At 49.2% G+C, this 19756-nt stretch overlaps 1 protein-coding gene across 1 annotated transcript in view; it reads left to right on the top strand.

Annotated features, from left to right (window-relative positions):
• Positions 1-4118: 4118 nt before the first annotated feature.
• Positions 4119-19756, top strand: part of LOC119969257 (cysteinyl leukotriene receptor 1-like) — a 31813-nt gene continuing 16175 nt past the window's right edge. Inside the window, 2 exon segments of the mRNA XM_038802630.1 lie at positions 4119-4205; positions 4368-4436. The gene's annotated coding sequence lies outside the window, so the exon portion shown is untranslated.

Here is a 19756-nt window from a genome sequence, read left to right as displayed (position 1 = left end):
GTGAAGGATCCAACACCGTATTAAAGTCCCCCCCTATGATCAGACCTCCCGCCTCCAGATCCGGGATCCGTCCCAACATACGCCTCATAAAGCCCGCATCGTCCCAATTTGGGGCATACACACTAGCCAGTACCACCTTCTCTCCTTGTAGCCTGCCCCTAACCATCACATACCTACCCCCCTTATCCGCCACCACCTCCGATGCCTCAAACAACACATTTTTCCCCCACCAGAATTGCCACTCCCCGGTTCCTCACATCCAACCCCGAGTGGAAAACCTGCCCCACCCATCCCTTCCTCAGGCGGACCTGGTCCGCCACCCTCAGGTGGGTCTCCTGAAGCATTGCCACATCCGCCTTTAGCCCTTTCAGGTGAGCCAGTACCCTTGACCGCTTCACCGGCCCATTCAACCCTCTCACATTCCAGGTGACCAACCGGATCAGAGGGCGTCCCGCCCCCCTCCCCCGTCGGCTAGCCATAGCCCGTCGACTGCCCGCCCCAGGCCAGCGTCCCCTGCTCGACCCCGTCCCCATAGCGACAACCCCTCACCTCTGTCCCCCCAGCCCCCACCAGCTCCTTCTTGACCCTACCAGCAGCAACCCGGTATTCCCCTTTCCCCCCCTCCCTTCCCCCCCAGGCTAGGAACCCTCCCAGCCGCGAACCGTCCTCCATTGTACTTCCGTGGGTCAGCTAACTTCTGCTGACCCCGGAAACTCCCGCCAATAGCCCGACCCCTCCCGAAGTGGGATCATCCCCCAATCTATCCCTCCTCCTGGCACCGCTCCAGCGCGGGGAAGAACCAGTTAAGGCCCCACCTCCCCCGTCACCATCTCCGCCCCCCCAGCCCCGCAGCGCGGGAAACCAGAGGAAAGCCCGCGCTTTCGCCCTGCCCCACCACACCCTTCTGACGCAGCTCCCAAATATCAGCCCCCCTCCATACCCCCACTCCGACATAGAATACAACATACCCCCCCGACCCTCCCCGCAAGATACACAGCCCAAACAATGCCCCAAGCACAAAAACAAAAACATAGCAGAACAACCCCCCCCGTAAATAACCATATCAAAATTGCAAGAGTACTAAAACAAGAAGAAAAAAACAGAAGAAAAAGAGAACACAGCAACAGCCGAATCCAGCACTAATATCTTACAGCCGACCTCGCAACCCCCAACCCCTAGTTCAAGTCCAGTTTCTCCGTCCGCACGAAGGCCCACGCCTCCTCCGGGGAATCGAAATAATGGTCCCGGTCCGAATAAGTTACCCACAGGCGCGCGGGCGGCAACATTCCGAACTTTATCTTTTTTCTATAAAGCACCTCTTTCGTCCGATTAAATCCGGACCGCCGCTTAGCCACCTCCGCACTCCAGTCCTGGTAAATCCGCACTACCCCATTCTCCCAATTGCTGCTCTTCACCTTCTTGGCCCAGCGCAGCACGCAGTCCCGATCACTGAACCGGTGGAACCTCACCAGCACCGCACGCGGGGGTTCATTCTCCTTAGGCCTCCTGGCCAGTACTCTGTGTGCTCCCTCCAGCTCCAGGGGCAGATGGAGAGTCGGTCCTGGTTTTTGATTCCTGCTCAGGTAAACAGGCAATCTCTGTTTACTGTATCTCGTCCCCATATAATTTATTTTCAATGTTTTCATGTGATATGAGCATCACTAGCAAGGCCAGCATTTGTTGCCGCTCCCTGATTGCCCATGAGCCACCTCCTTAAATTGCTGCAGTCCATCTGGTGCAGGTACGCATAAAGTGCTGTGAGGGAGTTCCAGGATTTTGACCCAGCAACAATGAAGGAATGGCAGTATCGTTCCATGTCAGGATCATGTGGAGCTTGGAGGGGAACTTGCAGATGATGGTGCTCCCATGCACCTGCTGCCCCTGGCCTTCTAGGTGCTAGAGATTGTGGGCTTGGAAAGTACTGTCAAATGAGCTGATATGTTATGTACTCTGGGATAACACAGGCTGCAACTCGATGCAGCTTTGACCAAAAGATACTCCAGACTTTGAAGTAAGTTCAATGTCATTTATTGAACCATTAGCACAGTTCAACTCTTCTGCTAATCTTGCTATAGTAACTCAGTGTAACTAACCAGTCTGCTCTAAGCCATGTGGTGGGTGTGATGCTTCTGATCTGCTCCTGTCCTACTCTCTAAGTGTCGCCTGTGAAAAGAGACAGAGCATGTGTGCCCTGTCCTTTTATATGGGTTGTGTAATGCCCCCTTGTGGTAATGCCACCTCTGGGTGTCTTGACTGCTCATTGGTTGAGTCCTATTCTTTTTTAAAAATAATTTTTATTGAAAAATTTTGATTTTATACAACATTGACACACCTTAGTAAAATACCAAAAATAACAATAATATTAACAATCATATACATTCGCCCCACCTCCATGAACAACACAGCATTTTAACAACAACGCAAATTAACACACTATAAAGTTACAGAATAGACACTACAATAGTGCACCCCTCCCTCCCCCCTCCCCTATTCTAAGTGTTCATTAGCTACATGTCTGCATGCCATGATGTCTCTGGTGCTCCCTCTAGTGTTTACTTAGTTGTAGTGTATTTACATTAACCCCTTGTGTATATACAGTGATGCATATCACCACAGGAGCCTTGGTGAGTTGTTGCAGTGCATCTTGTGATTATGCCAGGTGGTATAATCCACCCAACCTGCACATCTTTGGACTGTGGGAGGAAACTGGAGCACCTGGAGGAACTCCACACAGACACAGGGAGAACGTGCAGACTCCACACAGACACCCAAGGCCAGAATTGAATTTGGGTCCCTGGCACTGATGCAGCAGTTAACTACTGTGCCACATACAGGTCAAATGCCACTTATTAATAAAGTTAACAATTAGTGGCTTACAGATTCATTCACAAAGTCCTTGGAGAGAAGCTTTCAGCAGTCAGTCTGCAAAACACAACACATTTCCTCAGAACCCAGAGTAGAACATTAAAACTGCAATTAGAACTGCTACACTGCTACACATACATAAAGGGTGCCTAACAATCTATCTCCAACCCCATTTTGGAAAATCGGACCACAAGATGGTGCTCTTTCTCCTGGCATATAAGCAGAAACTTAAGCGGGAGAATCCGGTTAAGAAGGTCATGCTATGCTGGTCCGAGAAGAGCTCCTTCTTGGAGTCAGTGGACTGGTCCATATTCAAGAACTCAGCGGCCAACCTAAACGTGTATGCCACCACCATCGCAGAGTGAACTGATTTCTCCCCGCGTCTTCTCTACTGAGTAGTACTGCAGTTCATATGCTGCTCCCAATGCCTGTGTCTATGTATTTACGTTGTATATTTATTGTATATCCTATGTTTCTCATGTATGGTACGATCTGACTGGATTGTACATAGAACAATACTTTTCACAGTACCTCGGTACTCATGACAATACATCTAAATCTAAAAACAGACTCAGGGAAAGGCTGAAAAATGAAACTAAAAACAGATCCATCCCATCCCATGTGTGACATCACAGCCTGCCTGGCTTTTAGCCCCTTCATCACAGCTTTAGCAGACATATAATCTGGATAGAATTTATCATAGAATCATAGAATTTACAGTGCAGAAGGAGGCCGTTCAGCCCATCGGGAATGCACAGGCCCTTGGAAAGAACACCCTAATTGAACCCACACTCCACCCTATGCCCGTAAACCCAGTAACCCGAACTAACGTTTTGGACACTAAGGGGCAATTTAGCATGGCCAATCCACCTAACCTGCACATCTTTGGAATGTGGGAGGAAACGGGAGCACCAGGAGGAAACCCACGCAGAGTCTGCGGGGAGAAAGTACAAACTCCACAGACAGTTAACCGAGAATTGAACCTGGGTCCCTGGAGCTGAGACAGCAGTGCTAACCACTGTGCCACCATGCCACCTTATCCTAACCTTAACCCAAGTTATTTTAATAACATTACTGCAACTGACATACAATACAATATATATATTTCCTATATTCATCACACTATAAAGTCTAAAACTTGCCTTCTTACCGTCAACTACACTGTCCATAGCATCTGCCAACTCATTTTACCACGCCCCTAAACTTCAGACCAAACTATTACATCTGCAGCAAAGAACTCCTAAATCAAAAGGGACGCTCAGTTAAGACGCTGTCTTGTGTGAGCGCTGCCACTTTACCGCCACATTGTACTGGGCAGCTTGAGGGCGTTTCTCAGGCAGGTAAGAACCGAGCTCCTTTTCTTCTGCTTTGTCGTGGGAAATAATCAAACGACTCTTGTTTATTTTTAAAGATCCAGGCCAATTGAATACAAGGCTAATTTGTTTTTAAAGCTATTCGTACGAACCACACTTGCTGAAAGATCTTAATATTTACACCGATAGAGTAAATCTTTGGGCGAGCGAGCTGGTAAAGCGCGAGTTCATTCGAGGGCATCGATCTTCGAGACTTCTGTAAGTTCCCATTAAAAATATGCATGATTTTCATTCTTTGTGCAATACTGATTCCGAATTCTGTTTTCGCCTTCCATTCCATTACTTCCGGAGATTACAGAAAACATATTTCAATTCCAGGTTTCGCGAAAGAGTAATCCAGAAATGGGAGGGACCATGTGGATTTGAAATTCATGCCCAGAAATTCATGGAATGAGAATAGATGCCCAGAAAGAGTTAGAAATTTTAAAAAGACCCAGCCTGACCCCCTCCCCCGCCCTCTCAACGGGACTGAATGAAGTAGATCAACAGAGCTGGGCGAGGAGCTGATTTGAACAGAACGTCAGTATTCACATGTGTGTTTTTATTCCTCCTCGAAACCTTCGGTATTCCTCTTGGTTCTCAACTGTATTCCTACGATGTGGATGGAGGCCGTTCGGCCCATCGCGCCAGTACTGACCCTCTGATAGAGCACCCTACTCAGGCCCCGCCCCACCCAATCCCCATGACCCAGGAACCCCACCAAATTTGGACACTAAGGGGCAATTTGTCATGGCCAATCCACCTAAGCTGCACAGCTCTGGACTGTGGGAGGAAACTGGAGCACCTGGAGGAAACCCACGCAGACACGGGGAGAATGTGCGAACTCCATCTAGGCACCCATTCACATTTATGCTGATAACTCCTAGTTTATCCCCAGGACCAATTCGCTTGACCTCTGCACTATCTCTAAACTGTCAGGCCACTTGTCAGACACTCAATTCTGAATAAGCAGAAATTTCTTCCAATTAAATCTTTGGAAAACTAAAGCCATTGGGCAGGATTGTCCGTTCCGCTACACTCATTTTCTGGTGTGGAGCACCCCCACTGGTAGCGGGATTCTCTGTCCTGGCACCCAGCAATGCCAAGACCCTGGCGGCAATGCCGACCACCAACTCAGCAAGATTCACCTCTGGTCAATCAGAGAGGCAAAGGCCACGATATTGCCCCCACCCAACAGCATCTCCGGCAGATCCGAAACACTAAAAATCACCACCAAAGGGCACGGCAACATTCTTACCCCTGCTCTCTCTCTGCCAGTCATTCTTACCCCTGCTCACTCTGACAGTCATTCTTACCCCTGCTCTCTCTCTGACAGTCATTCTTACCCCTGCTCACTCTGACAGTCATTCTTACCCCTGCTCACTCTGACAGTCATTCTTACCCCTGCTTTCTCTCTGACAGTCATTCTTACCCCTGCTCTGTCTCTGACAGTCATTCTTACCCCTGCTCTCTCTCTGACAGTCATTCTTACCCCTGCTCTCTCTGTGACAGTCATTCTTACCCCTGCTCTGTCTCTGACAGTCATTCTTACCCCTGCTTTCTCTCTGACAGTCATTCTTACCCCTGCTCTCTCTCTGACAGTCATTCTTACCCCTGCTCTCTCTGACAGTCATTCTTACCCCTGCTCTCTCTCTGACAGTCATTCTTACCCCTGCTCTTTCTCTGACAGTCATTCCTATCCCTGCTTTCTCTGACAGTCATTCTTACCCCTGCTCACTCTGAAAGTCATTCTTACCCCTGCTCTCTCTCTGACAGTCATTCTTACCCCTGCTCACTCTGACAGTCATTCTTACCCCTGCTCACTCTGACAGTCATTCTTACCCCTGCTCACTCTGACAGTCATTCTTACCCCTGCTCTCTCTCTGACAGTCATTCTTACCCCTGCTCTGTCTCTGACAGTCATTCTTACCACTGCTCTCTCTGACAGTCATTCCTATCCCTGCTCTCTCTGACAGTCATTCCTATCCCTGCTCTCTCTGACAGTCATTCTTACCCCTGCTCTCTCTGACAGTCATTCCTATCCCTGCTCTCTCTCTGACAGTCATTCTTACCCCTGCTTTCTCTCTGACAGTCATTCTTACCCCTGCTCTCTCTGTGACAGTCATTCTTACCCCTGCTCTGTCTCTGACAGTCATTCTTACCCCTGCTCTCTCTCTGACAGTCATTCCTATCCCTGCTTTCTCTGACAGTCATTCTTACCCCTGCTCACTCTGAAAGTCATTCTTACCCCTGCTCTCTCTCTGACAGTCATTCTTACCACTGCTCTCTCTCTGACAGTCATTCCTATCCCTGCTCTCTCTGACAGTCATTCCTATCCCTGCTCTCTCTCTGACACAGTAAGAAGTCTTACAACACCAGGTTAAAGTCCAACAGGTTTGTTTCAAACACGAGCTTTCGGAGCACGGCTCCTTCTTCAGGTGAAGAAGGAGCCGTGCTCCGAAAGCTCGTGTTTGAAACAAACCTGTTGGACTTTAACCTGGTGTTGTAAGACTTCTTACTGTGCTCACCCCAGTCCAACGCCGGCATCTCCACATCATGGCTCTCTCTGACAGTCATTCTTACCCCTGCTTTCTCTCTGACAGTCATTCTTACCCCTGCTCTCTCTGTGACAGTCATTCTTACCCCTGCTCTGTCTCTGACAGTCATTCTTACCCCTGCTCTCTCTCTGACAGTCATTCCTATCCCTGCTTTCTCTGACAGTCATTCTTACCCCTGCTCACTCTGAAAGTCATTCTTACCCCTGCTCTCTCTCTGACAGTCATTCTTACCCCTGCTCACTCTGACAGTCATTCTTACCCCTGCTCTCTCTCTGACAGTCATTCTTACCCCTGCTCTCTCTGACAGTCATTCTTACCACTGCTCTCTCTGACAGTCATTCCTATCCCTGCTCTCTCTGTGACAGTCATTCTTCCCCCTGCTCTGTCTCTGACAGTCATTCTTACCCCTGCTCTCTCTCTGACAGTCATTCTTACCCCTGCTTTCCCTCTGACAGTCATTCTTACCCCTGCTCTGTCTCTGACAGTCATTCTTACCCCTGCTCTCTCTCTGACAGTCATTCTTACCCCTGCTCTCTCTGACAGTCATTCTTACCCCTGCTCTCTCTCTGACAGTCATTCTTACCCCTGCTCTCTCTGACAGTCATTCTTACCCCTGCTCTCTCTCTGACAGTCATTCTTACCCCTGCTCTCTCTGTGACAGTCATTCTTACCCCTGCTCTCTCTCTGACAGTCATTCCTAGCCCTGCTTTCTCTGACAGTCATTCTTACCCCTGCTCTCTCTGACAGTCATTCTTACCCCTGCTCTCTCTGACAGTCATTCTTACCCCTGCTCTCTCTGACAGTCATTCTTACCCCTGCTCTTTCTCTGACAGTCATTCTTACCCCTGCTCTCTCTCTGACAGTCATTCTTACCCCTGCTCTCTCTGACAGTCATTCTTACCCCTGCTCTCTCTGACAGTCATTCTTACCCCTGCTCTCTCTGACAGTCATTCTTACCCCTGCTCTTTCTCTGACAGTCATTCTTACCCCTGCTCTCTCTCTGACAGTCATTCTTACCCCTGCTTTCTCTCTGACAGTCATTCTTACCCCTGCTCTCTCTGTGACAGTCATTCTTACCCCTGCTCTGCCTCTGACAGTCATTCTTACCCCTGCTCTCTCTGACAGTCATTCTTACCCCTGCTCTGTCTCTGACAGTCATTCTTACCCCTGCTCTCTCTCTGACAGTCATTCTTACCCCTGCTCTCTCTGACAGTCATTCCTATCCCTGCTTTCTCTGACAGTCATTCTTACCCCTGCTTTCTCTCTGACAGTCATTCTTACCCCTGCTCTCTCTGACAGTCATTCTTACCCCTGCTCTCTCTGACAGTCATTCCTATCCCTGCTCTCTCTGACAGTCATTCTTACCCCTGCTCTCTCTGACAGTCATTCTTACCCCTGCTCTCTCTGACAGTCATTCTTACCCCTGCTCTCTCTGACAGTCATTCTTACCCCTGCTTTCTCTCTGACAGTCATTCTTACCCCTGCTCTCTCTCTGACAGTCATTCTTACCCCTGCTCTCTCTGACAGTCATTCCTATCCCTGCTCTCTCTGACAGTCATTCTTACCCCTGCTCTCTCTGACAGGCATTCTTACCCCTGCTCTCTCTGACAGTCATTCTTACCCCTGCTCTCTCTGACAGTCATTCTTACCCCTGCTCTTTCTCTGACAGTCATTCTTACCCCTGCTTTCTCTCTGACAGTCATTCTTACCCCTGCTCTCTCTCTGACAGTCATTCTTACCCCTACTCTCTCTCTGACTGTCATTCTTCCCCCTTCTCTCTCTGACAGTCATTCCTATCCCTGCTCTCTCTGACAGTCATTCTTACCCCTGCTCTCTCTGACAGTCATTCCTATCCCTGCTCTCTCTGACAGTCATTCTTACCCCTGCTCTCTCTGACAGTCATTCTTACCCCTGCTCTTTCTCTGACAGTCATTCTTACCCCTGCTTTCTCTCTGACAGTCATTCTTACCCCTGCTCTCTCTCTGATAGTCATTCTTACCCCTGCTCTCTGTGACAGTCATTCTTACCCCTGCTCTCTCTCTGACAGTCATTCTTACCCCTGCTCTCTCTGACAGTCATTCTTATCCCTGCTCTCTCTGACAGTCATTCTTACCCCTGCTCTCTCTGACAGTCATTCTTACCCCTGCTCTCTCTGACAGTCATTCTTACCCCTGCTCTCTCTGACAGAGTCTCAAAAACCGCTGCCCAGAAACCCCCCAACTTTGTGCACGCCCAAAACATATGAACGTGGTTCATCGGGCCCCTCCCACATCTCTCGCATGCACCCTCCTCTCCGGGAAAAACCCACTCATATGGGCCTGAGTCATATGGGCCCTATGCACCTTAAACTGTATAAGCTCATCCTAATACAGGATGAGGTTGAATTGACCCGGTGCATAATTTCACTCCAGGCCCCCCACCCAAGCTCAATCCCCAGTTCCTTCTCCCATTTCTGCTTTATCCCCTCCACTGGTGCCTTCTCCGTCTGCACAAGACACCCGTACCTATCCCCCATCCTCCCTCCCCACCCCACAGCTCATTCTGAGTTAACAACTTATCCAACGCATTGGCAGTGGAGGAAATGAGGGCAGCTCCTTGCGTGCAAAATCCTGGGCCTGAAAATATCTGAATTCGATCCCCCTTAGCAATTCAAACTTCTCCTGCAATTCCTCTAGCCTCGCAAACCTCCCCTCTATGAATAGGTCCCTGACCTGCTCTATCTCTTCCCTGTACCAACTCCTGTATATTGCACCCGGCCCTCTTGGTATGAACTTGTGGTTCCCACATATTGTGGCCAATACCGACTTCCTATACAAAGTGTTGCCTTAACTGGTTCCATATTTTGAGAGATGACACAACGGCCGGATGCTAGTGTGTCTATCCAGGGAAAAGCAGTGTGGTGCCATCACCAGGGTCCCCAAGCTCGACCCAACTCATGAGGCCTCCTCCACCTGCACCCATTCTGGCCCCCTCCCCTCACCAGCATCTCACCTTCTCCACATTTGTCACTCAATAATAGTACAACAGGTTTGGGAGCGGCAACCTGCCGCCCTCTCTGCAAAAGGTCCTCCAAATCCTTGGCGTCTTACCTGCCCAAACAATTTCCCAAATTAATTTATCCACCCTTTGCAAAAATGCCTTAGGAAGGAATATTGGAAGGGACTGAAAACAAATAAAAACCTCAGCAAAACTTTCATCTTCACGACCTGTACTGTCCCCGCCAGGGACAGCAGCATCCCACCTCTCCAAATCCTCTTTGACCCCCCTCAACCAGACTGGCCAGGTTCCATTTATACATTGTGGCCCAGTAATGGACCAGTTGAATATCCAGACACCTTATCCTGGCCATCTGAAATGGCAGGGTTTCCAGATTCGCACTCCTCCCCAGGGCATTCACCGGAAATACCACACTTTTCACCATGTTCAGTTTATAATCGGAAAATGCACCAAATTTCTCTAGTAGGTCCATTATTTTCCTCATGCACTGCAGCAGGTTTGAAACGTATAGCAATAAATCATCAGAATACTGAGATACTCTATGTTCCTTCCCTCCCCTTACAATGCCCTACCACTCTCTTGAAGCCTGCAACGCAATAGCCAAGGGCTCAGTAGCCAACACAAATAACAACAAGGACAGTGGCCATCCCGGTCTTGTTCTCCTATGCAGCCTAATATACCCCGCATTTATCACACTCACCGTGGAGGATGCATACAGCAATCATATTCATGAAACAAACGTTTGTCCAAACCCAAAACTCCTCAGGATCTCAAAATGGTACGTTCATTCTACCCGGTCAGAGGCTTTCTCTGCATCCTTTGATATGATAACCTCCGGCACTCTACCTATTGATGGGGTCATTACCTCATTCACCAGTCTCTTGATGTTGCTTGACAACTGCTGCCCTTAACAAACTATGTTTAGTCCTCCGAGACCACATGCGGCACACACCCTTCCAACTGCCTTACCAGCATTTTAGCCAATGCCTTCATGGAAAGCCATCCCACCTTGGTGCATTCCCTGATTGCATCAACCCCGCACACTCCATTATCTCCTGCAATCCAAATGACGCCTCCAATCTCTGTCTCTTCCCATTCTCTGCTTCTGGAAAGAGCAACCCATCTGAAAACTGCCCCATCTCTGCATCCTCCCGCAGGTCTCATATCTATACAGCACCCGCTGGATGGCCTCAAAAGTCTCATTGATTTTTTTCTGGTGTCGTCACCAACCCTCCTCCAGCCTCCCTCACCTCCGCGATCTCCTGTACAGCCGCCTGCCGCCTCAATTGATGGGCTGGCAGCTGACACTTTCTGTAAGGAGAGGTTGAATAAACTTGGTTTGTTCTCTCTGGAACGAAGGAGGTTGAGTGTCGACCTGATAGATGTCTACAGAATTATGAGGGGCATAGACAGAGTGGATAGTCAGAGTCTTTTTCCCAGGGTAGAGGGTCAATTACTAAGGGGCATAGGTTTAAGGTGTGAGGGGCAATGTTTAGAGGAGATGTACAAGGCAAGTCTTTTACACAAAGGGTAGTGGGTGCCTGTAACTCACTGCCGGAGGAAGTGGTGAAAGCAGGGACGATAATGGCGTTGAAGGGGGATCTTGACAACTACATGAATAGGATGGGAATAGAGGGATACGGATCCCGGAAGTGTAGAAGATTTTAGATTAGCTGGGCAGCGCAGGCTTGGAGGTCCAAAGGGCCTGTTCCTGTTCTGTACTTTTCTTTGTTCTTTATTCTCCCCATACTCACACTAATCCCCTGAGCGGCGAAGCTGATCCACTGCCTTCCCTGTCATCACTTGGTCAAATTGCCTCTGCAGTTTCTTCCTTTCAGCCAACAGCCCCTCAGTCAGAGCTACCGAGTACCGCTGACTCACCTCTACAATAGCACCCACCAACTTCTGCCTCTCCTCCCTCTAACATTGCCCCTGTGGGATATAACCTTCCCCTGGACCACCACCTTCATTGTCTACCAGAACATGGAGGAGGAAACCTCCCCGTTCTGACTAAGCTCCACCGAGTGCTTTATCACCAAGGCCACCTTTTCGCAGAACTTTTTATCTGCCAGGAGTACTGAATCAAATTAGCAATTTATCAGACCAATCCACCTAGCCTGCACATCTTTGGGTTGTGGGGGCAAAACCCACACAAACACGGGGAGAATGTGCAAACTCCACACAGATGGTGACCCAGAGCCGGGATCGAACCTGGGACCTTGGCGCCGTGAGGCAGCAGTGCTAACAACTGCGCCACCGTGCTGCCCTTATTCCACATTACTATCCTCACCCTCTGACACCCTCCTCTGCTATGGTCCGCCATCTTCACCTAAAACAGATCCCACCCAACTATCCAGCTCCCCTCTAGCATGGGCCAACCCAAAATGGCCACCCCCTCCATCCTCTCCTGAACAAAACCAGAAAGTCACCTATGTCACCAGCCTTCTCCTCTCCCCCTCCCCCTGCCCTGTCCCCCTCCCCCACCCCCCAACCCACTTGCCGCTGCCCCATTCTCTGGCTACCCGCCACAGCCCCCTCCTCCACGCTGCTTCCATTTACTAGCATTCCCTGCTAGCATGGCAATGTCCACCTGGAGATCAACACAAAGGACCCCACCCAAACTACCCCTCCCCCACTCTGCTTCCACTCCCTTACTCTTTCAAAATGTCCCTTCCCAGGCCCCTACCAAAGCCACCTCCTCTCACTCGCTCAAGCAGGAGCCCCCACCCCTCACTCTGTACCATCCCCTCATTGACCCAAACCAATGCAAAGCCAACATGTGCAAAAGACAACCAAACACTTACAAATATTGCATATACATATCACTCCATAAAATAAGAAATGGGAAAGTTTCCACCCAAAGAGACCCAAAGAGACCCAAAACTGACACACAACTCAGAAACTTCCCCACAAACCCACCCCAATACAAAACCAACATGTGCAAAAGAGATAAAAACAAAGCAATTACAAAACTTGTGTATACATTAAAAAACCATGAAACAGAAAAATGTCCCAACATTAGCCCTCCCCCAATCCATACTCCTTGACGAAGTTGTCCATCTCCTCCGGCGTGGTAAAGTAATGTTCCCTGCCCTTGAAAGCCACCCAAAGTTTGGCTGGGTAAACATCCCAAACCGAACCTTGCCCCGAAAAAACGCCACCTTGGCCTCATTGATCCCTGCCCGCCGTTTGGCCAGGTCGGCGCCAATGTTTTGCTAAATCCGGATCTGTTACCCCTCCCACCTACAGTCTCAAGTCCACCCACCTCAGAATCTTCTCCTTCTCCTGGAATTTGTGCATATACACAATCCCTGCTCGTGGCAACTCTCCAGCTCTCGGCCTCTGTCATAGTGACCGATGGGCACAATCTGTGGTGATCACAAGTTAACCAGATGCAACACAACTGAGCGACCACTAGAGGGAGCACGGGAGAGCCATATAAATACATCAGGACAGGAAGTGGGGAGACACTCTTCACAGCAGGCGGGCTGGTAAGCAGGACACACAGCAAGCAAAGCTGGTAGTTAGCACTGGAAGGTAGTTCTAGGTCGAGCTCTGGAAACTGAACGAACCCACAATAAAGCATCTTCTCCACACTTGAGACTGCGAGCTTTATTAAGACACGAGGAACAACACATGGTACCTAGGAGTGATTTCAGACGCTTACGACAGGACAACTCAGCTGCAGATACAGAAAGCACAAAATGGCATGGAAATCTCCTACTGGACATTTGACTGGGGAAGACATCGCTAATTCGAGGATGTGGCATGGATACCCACCTCAGCTGGACACGACTGGTAATGTAATAAATGTCTGGAAAAGGTTCAAACAAATGTTCGATTTTTATCTCATAGCTAATGATGTAGCAGACGCCTCAGACAAAATTAAAATAGCAATTCTCATCGAAGGGCCTGTCAATAAGAAAGTGTATAATGGACTTAAACACTCAAAAGGTGAAGACAGGAACAGCTTACAAACGTTACTAAACAAATTTGAAGAGTACTGTGAGAAATTTGAACAGCAAGGCATGCTCACAGTCCAACCTGCACAGAGACTGAGTGATGCAAGACTTAAAAAATCACAAAAAGATCAGGAAATCGCGAATGCACAGTACAGATCAAAAAGAAGAAATAACATGAATTTTTCACAAAGCCAAAACGCTGAAATCCAGTCCAGATCGGAAAGAAAAGGTAACTTACAACTTTTAGAAAGAAAAAAACGCTGAAATCCGCGATAAAATGGCGTCGGAGCACATTTTGCAGTCTCTGGTAAGCAAAGAACTACAAATCGCGTCTGCGCATGCGCCGGAACCGGAAGTTGCGCATGCGCCGGAACCGGAAGTCGCGCATGCGCAGTTTACAAAAGATCGCGGCGCCGATCGTTATGCGCATGCGCAAGCCGCGCATGCGCAGTCAAAAAAAGTCTTCGTCGCGGACCGTCATGCGCATGCGCAAGCCGCGCATGCGCAATGGACACCGAACCGCACAAGGAAAGAAAGCCGATTTGCGCATGTGCAAGTCGTTCCTACGCGTGACGTCATGACGTCTGAGAATCCTGACCACGCCCACTTAAAAGGGAAATGCCCGAAAATTGAAAACAAGACACTTAAAGTGGTAAAACCAAATTTTCTTGCCTCAGAACACAGAAACACGCCTGAACTTAAACCAACAGTGAAAAACAACTTGCACAAAACCTTGGAAAAAGCTGCCTTCACCACACACAGTGAAGCGAACAAAAAGAATTCCGAAACAACAAAAGATGATTTGTTTTTCGACGATTACCTCTCAGACCTGACTGGGTCAGTCGGATATGCTTATCACAGCATCAGCGACACGGTCGCAAAGTACAACACGAACCAACTCGTGGTAGAAGAAGCCAACGAAGATGAAATGGGTTTCAAAGAATACTACTCAGACATGGAGGAGTTATTTGGACATGCTGATCACAGCATCAGCGACACCGTTGCAAAGCTCAACACGACTCTACTCATGGTGGATGAATCCAACACCATGGTGCCATGGCAGCTCGTCGATACATTGGATGACAGCAATACCCAAGACGAAGACGACGCCACACAGAGAGCACAGGAAGACTCCACGGAGCGAGCGATGACAGGCTCCACAGTGCGAGTGATGAAAGACGCCAACAGGGATGCAAGCAAACACTCCCGGGCGGACACCAAGCATGAACAAGACCATGAAGGTAAACCCGCTGTACCTGAGCAACCGCAAGCAGACTATGAAAGTCTACCAAGCTCACAGGAACAAGAAGAAAGAGCGGACTATGAAAGTCCAACACGCTCACAGGAACAAGAAGAAAGAGCAGACTATGAAAGTCCAACACGCTCACAGGAACAAGAAGAAAGAGCGGACTATGAAAGTCCAACACGCTCACAGGAACAAGAAGAAGACAATGCACCTCTGCCCACTGCATGCGAAGACAGTGACAAGGTGATCACACTCAACGTACAGGATCACAGTGAGACTGACAGTTCTCAGCTTGTCTGTACCGAAGCACAGAGCGAAAACAGTGACAAGGTGCTCGCACTCGACGTACAGGATCACAGTGAGACTGACAGTTCTCAGCTTGTCTGTACCGAAGCACAGAGCGAAAACAGTGACAAGGTGCTCGCACTCGACGTACAGGATCACAGTGAGACTGACAGTTCTCAGCTTGTCTGTACAGAAGCACAGAGTCGGGCCACCCAACAGTCCAGAGAGACGATGCCGAAAGAAAACATGCAGATTTTGACTCCAGAAGAGGAGCACCTGGAGTCCAGAGACATCAAACAAAAAGAAACCATGCAAATTTTGACTCCAGAAGAGGAGCACCTGGAGTCCAGTAAGACAACATCAACAGAAATCATGAAGATTTTAACTCCAGAAGCGGAGCACCAAGAGTCTAGAGAAACCACCTCAACTGAAATCATGCAGATTTGGACTCCAGAAGAGGAGCGCCGAGAGTCCACAGACACCGCGTCAAATGTAATCAAGAAGACTTTGACTCCGGAAGACGAGCACCAAGAAAGCAAAGATACGGAATCCAATTCTCCACAACTGATTGATGTCACCTGCACCGATGCAACATCAGATCATTCGCACCACTCGCAAGACGGAATGCTCAATGACTCAAATTATCCACTCGGGACACTCACAGAGTATAACAAGAAAAACGAAAGTCAAAAGAAACACAGCAAGAACAAAAACAACATGAAGCGCGACAAGACCAACAACAATAGCAAGAAGCACAGCAGAAACGAGAACGACAACAGCAAGGAGAAAAGCAACATGAAGCGCGACAAGACAAACAACGATAGCAAGAAGCACAGCAGAAACGAGAACGACAACAGCAAGAATAAAAGCAACATGAAGCGCAACAAGACAAACAACAACGTCAGGCACAAAGATAGCGACAACGACAGGGACAGAAACAACAAGAATGGCAACAAACACAACAAAGTCAGGAACAAAGATAGCGACAACACCAAAGACAGAAACGACAAGAACAGCACCAAGACCGGCAACGAGAACAACAAAGTCAGGAACAACGACAGTGCCAACACCAAAGACGGAAACGACAAAAACAGCGACAAGTACGGCAACGAAAACAACAAAAACAAGAACGACAGAAACAACAACAATGAAACAACGACTTGTACACAATGGAACTACTTGGCACATGACGGACAATGCCACAGCGCATGGCAAAACGATGACAAGACTACAAACATGTCATGGGATGACGACGAATCGCATAAACACACGTCTGCTCCAGAACGAGCAAGCACACCAGCATCCAAGGCGGATGAGACAATAAATCAACACCACAAGCACAAAAAAAAAAAAAAAAAAAAGTCCATGCCAGTCAACATCAGTGATGTGACCATGCAAACACCTCGGGATGACGCATTGGGTACTTAAGATAACAAGGAACACCAACAACATTCACAGCGGACTTGCAATATCAATATCACCACGTCATCAACAACAAAAAGAAAAAAAAAAGCTCTGAACAAATTCATCAAGTTTGGACTCATAAATGTGTTTATTAAGTTTGGACATATAAATACATTGGCTTTGTTAACTAAGGCAATAGCATCATCACTTGTATAGATACGCATATCATAAGTTACTGTTTTGTATAATTTTCCTTAATGCTGTACAGAAACTATGTAATGAGAGAGAGGGGGATGTGGTGATCGTAGATTGACCAGATACAAAAACAACAGAGCAAACACGAGCGGGAGAGCTATAAATACACTGGGACAGGATATACAATTTTCTTTAACGATGTTCAGAAAATATGTTAAGAGAAAAAGGGGGATGTGGTGATCACAAGTTAACCAGATGCAACACAACTGAGCGACCACTAGAGGGAGCACGGGAGAGCCATCTAAATACATCAGGACAGGAAGTGGGGAGACACTCTTCACAGCAGGCGGGCTGGTAAGCAGGACACACAGCAAGCAAAGCTGGTAGTTAGCACTGGAAGGTAGTTCTAGGTCGAGCTCTGGAAACTGAACGAACCCACAATAAAGCATCTTCTCCACACTTGAGACTGCGAGCTTTATTAAGACACGAGGAACAACACACAATCCACCTCGGGGACCTTCTTGAAGACCCCTGCCTCAACCAGCTTCTCGAACATCTTTGAAACATAGCCCGTGGCACTCGTTCTCTCCACACCCTCTGGCAGATCTACAATTTGCAAATTCTGCCACCTGGACCGATTCTCCTGGTTGTCCATCTTCACCCTCAACACCTTGCAGTTCTCTCCCAGCATCACCATCTCTGCCTCCAATGACACGGTCCGGTTGCTATGGTCCAACACCACCCTTTCCACCTCTCGAATCGTCGCTTCTTGCAACTTCTCCACCCAATCCAAAATCCCGCGAAGATTGACTGCTGCTCCCTCAATTCCTTGGAACAGTCCTCCTGCATCTCTTTTCGCTGCTGCCTAAACTTCCCCTTGACAAAGTTCATCAACTGCTCCATAGGCAGTGTGGCAGACGATGACAACGCTTCCCCCGGCATTTTCTGCGTTACTGCTGCGCCATGCGTGTCCTCCAACTCTTGAGCCAGGGCTGTTACCAACTTTGCTGGGTGTGATACCTGCCGAATTTCCACTCTGGGGAACACCTTCCACTCACCACACTTTTTGCATAAAAAGTCAATTAATTGGATATAAAGGGCCAAAACCAGCTCCCCCAACCAGGATTCACCTTGTCTGCGACCGATCAGCTCATGGCCGCCACCATAAGTCATTTCTATCTCTGTAACATTCGCTCACCACTGTCTGAGCTCACCTATTGCTGAAACCCCTTATTCATGTCTTTGTTACTTCTGGATTTGACTATTCTAATGCACTCCTGACCGGTGTCCCATGTTCTACACTCCAAAGTTCTGCTGCCCACATCCGAACTTGCACTCCGTTCACTCCTCAGTCCCATGCTCACTGGTTCCTGTGGTGATATGCCTATGGACTATATCATTGAGGGATGTTGTGCAACCTCCAACCCGCAGGTGGCGGTGCAGACACACCATGTGGTCTCAAGACCAAGGTCATGTGACTAGTGACTCCCATATAAGGAGAGACACATCCGGACATCTTGAGAAGATTGAGAGGGTAATAAGCCAGACAACTGAATGGTGATGGATGCCAGGTGATGATTCCAGAGGAGTAATGAGGAGATTCCATGATAATGTGCTCTGTAACAGATTGCTATCTTACCACACGAGACTCAATAAAGATTCTGGTTTGGACAAGTTGAGGTGTTTGGTGGACCCCTTCGTAAGGTATAGAAGATCAAACACAACATGGCACCACGAGTGCTGAAGATTTAAAGATAGCAATGGCAGTGTGAACGTTAGGCATTCGGCTTGAAGACCAGTCTGGTGAACTGCAGCCTGAGGCGACTCAACGCGCAAGTCGTTTATCGCTTATTGTCACGAGTAGGCTTCAATGAAGTTACTGTGAAAAGCCCCTAGTCGCCACATTCCGGCGCCTGTTCCCGTACCAGCCTCCCCGGACAGGCGCCGGAATGTGGCGACTAGGGGCTTTTCACAGTAACTTCATTGAAGCCTACTCGTGACAATAAGCGATTTTCATTTTCAAGAAAGTGCCGAAGCTCGAGATGGACGGACTGAGGCCCCCCCACCAGCTCCCGATGTCTGGTAATGTAGATGAGAACTAGTGGCCGTTCAAACAGCAGTTCAAACTTTATGTTTCGGCCCTGGGCCTATAGGCCAGCCTGATGAAAGGCGAATCACGTTCCAGCGAAAGGTAGCAGGTCCACAAACACTTGAAGTGTATAACTCATTTAGTGTTTGGTAATGGGGAGGATCACAAGAACTTTGATAAAGTGATGAAGCACTTTGATAAACTTTGTACCTCGAAGAATGAAACGTTTAAGAGCTCCATGTTCTGTATGCGTGCCCAAAGACATGGCGAACATTTGACCGTTTTGTCACGGACATGAGGCTGAAGGCCCAGTCATTCAACTTCAGTTACTTGGGCCGGGATTCTCCAACCACGCCGGGTCAGAGAATCGCCGGGGGGGCGGCGTGAATCCCGCCCCCGCCGACCGCCGAATTCTCCGGCACCGGAGATTCAGCGGGGGCGGGAATCGCGCGCGCCTGCCGGCGGCCGCTCGCAGCGCCCCCCCCCCCCCCCCCCCCCCCCCCCCCGACGATTCTCCGGCCCGCAATGGGCTGGCTGGCTCTTTGTCAGTCCTGCCGGCGTAATTTAGACTAGATCCCTTACTGGCGGGACCTGGCAGCGCGGGCGGGCTCCGGGGTCCTGGGGGGGGGGGGGGGGGGGCACGGGGCGATCTGGCCCTGTGGGGTGCCCCCACGGTGGCCTGGCCCACAATTGGGGCCCACCAATCCGCAGGCGGGCCTGTGCCATGGGGGCCCTCTTTTCCTACGTGTCGGCCGTGGCAGCCACTGATGCCCCCGCACATGCACGGACTCGCGCCGGCCGGC

Source organism: Scyliorhinus canicula, chromosome 7 (genome assembly GCF_902713615.1).
Source record: "Scyliorhinus canicula chromosome 7, sScyCan1.1, whole genome shotgun sequence".
NCBI lineage: Eukaryota > Metazoa > Chordata > Chondrichthyes > Carcharhiniformes > Scyliorhinidae > Scyliorhinus > Scyliorhinus canicula.
Note: the sequence above shows the minus strand (reverse complement) of the source record. Positions and strands in the feature narration are given on the sequence as shown.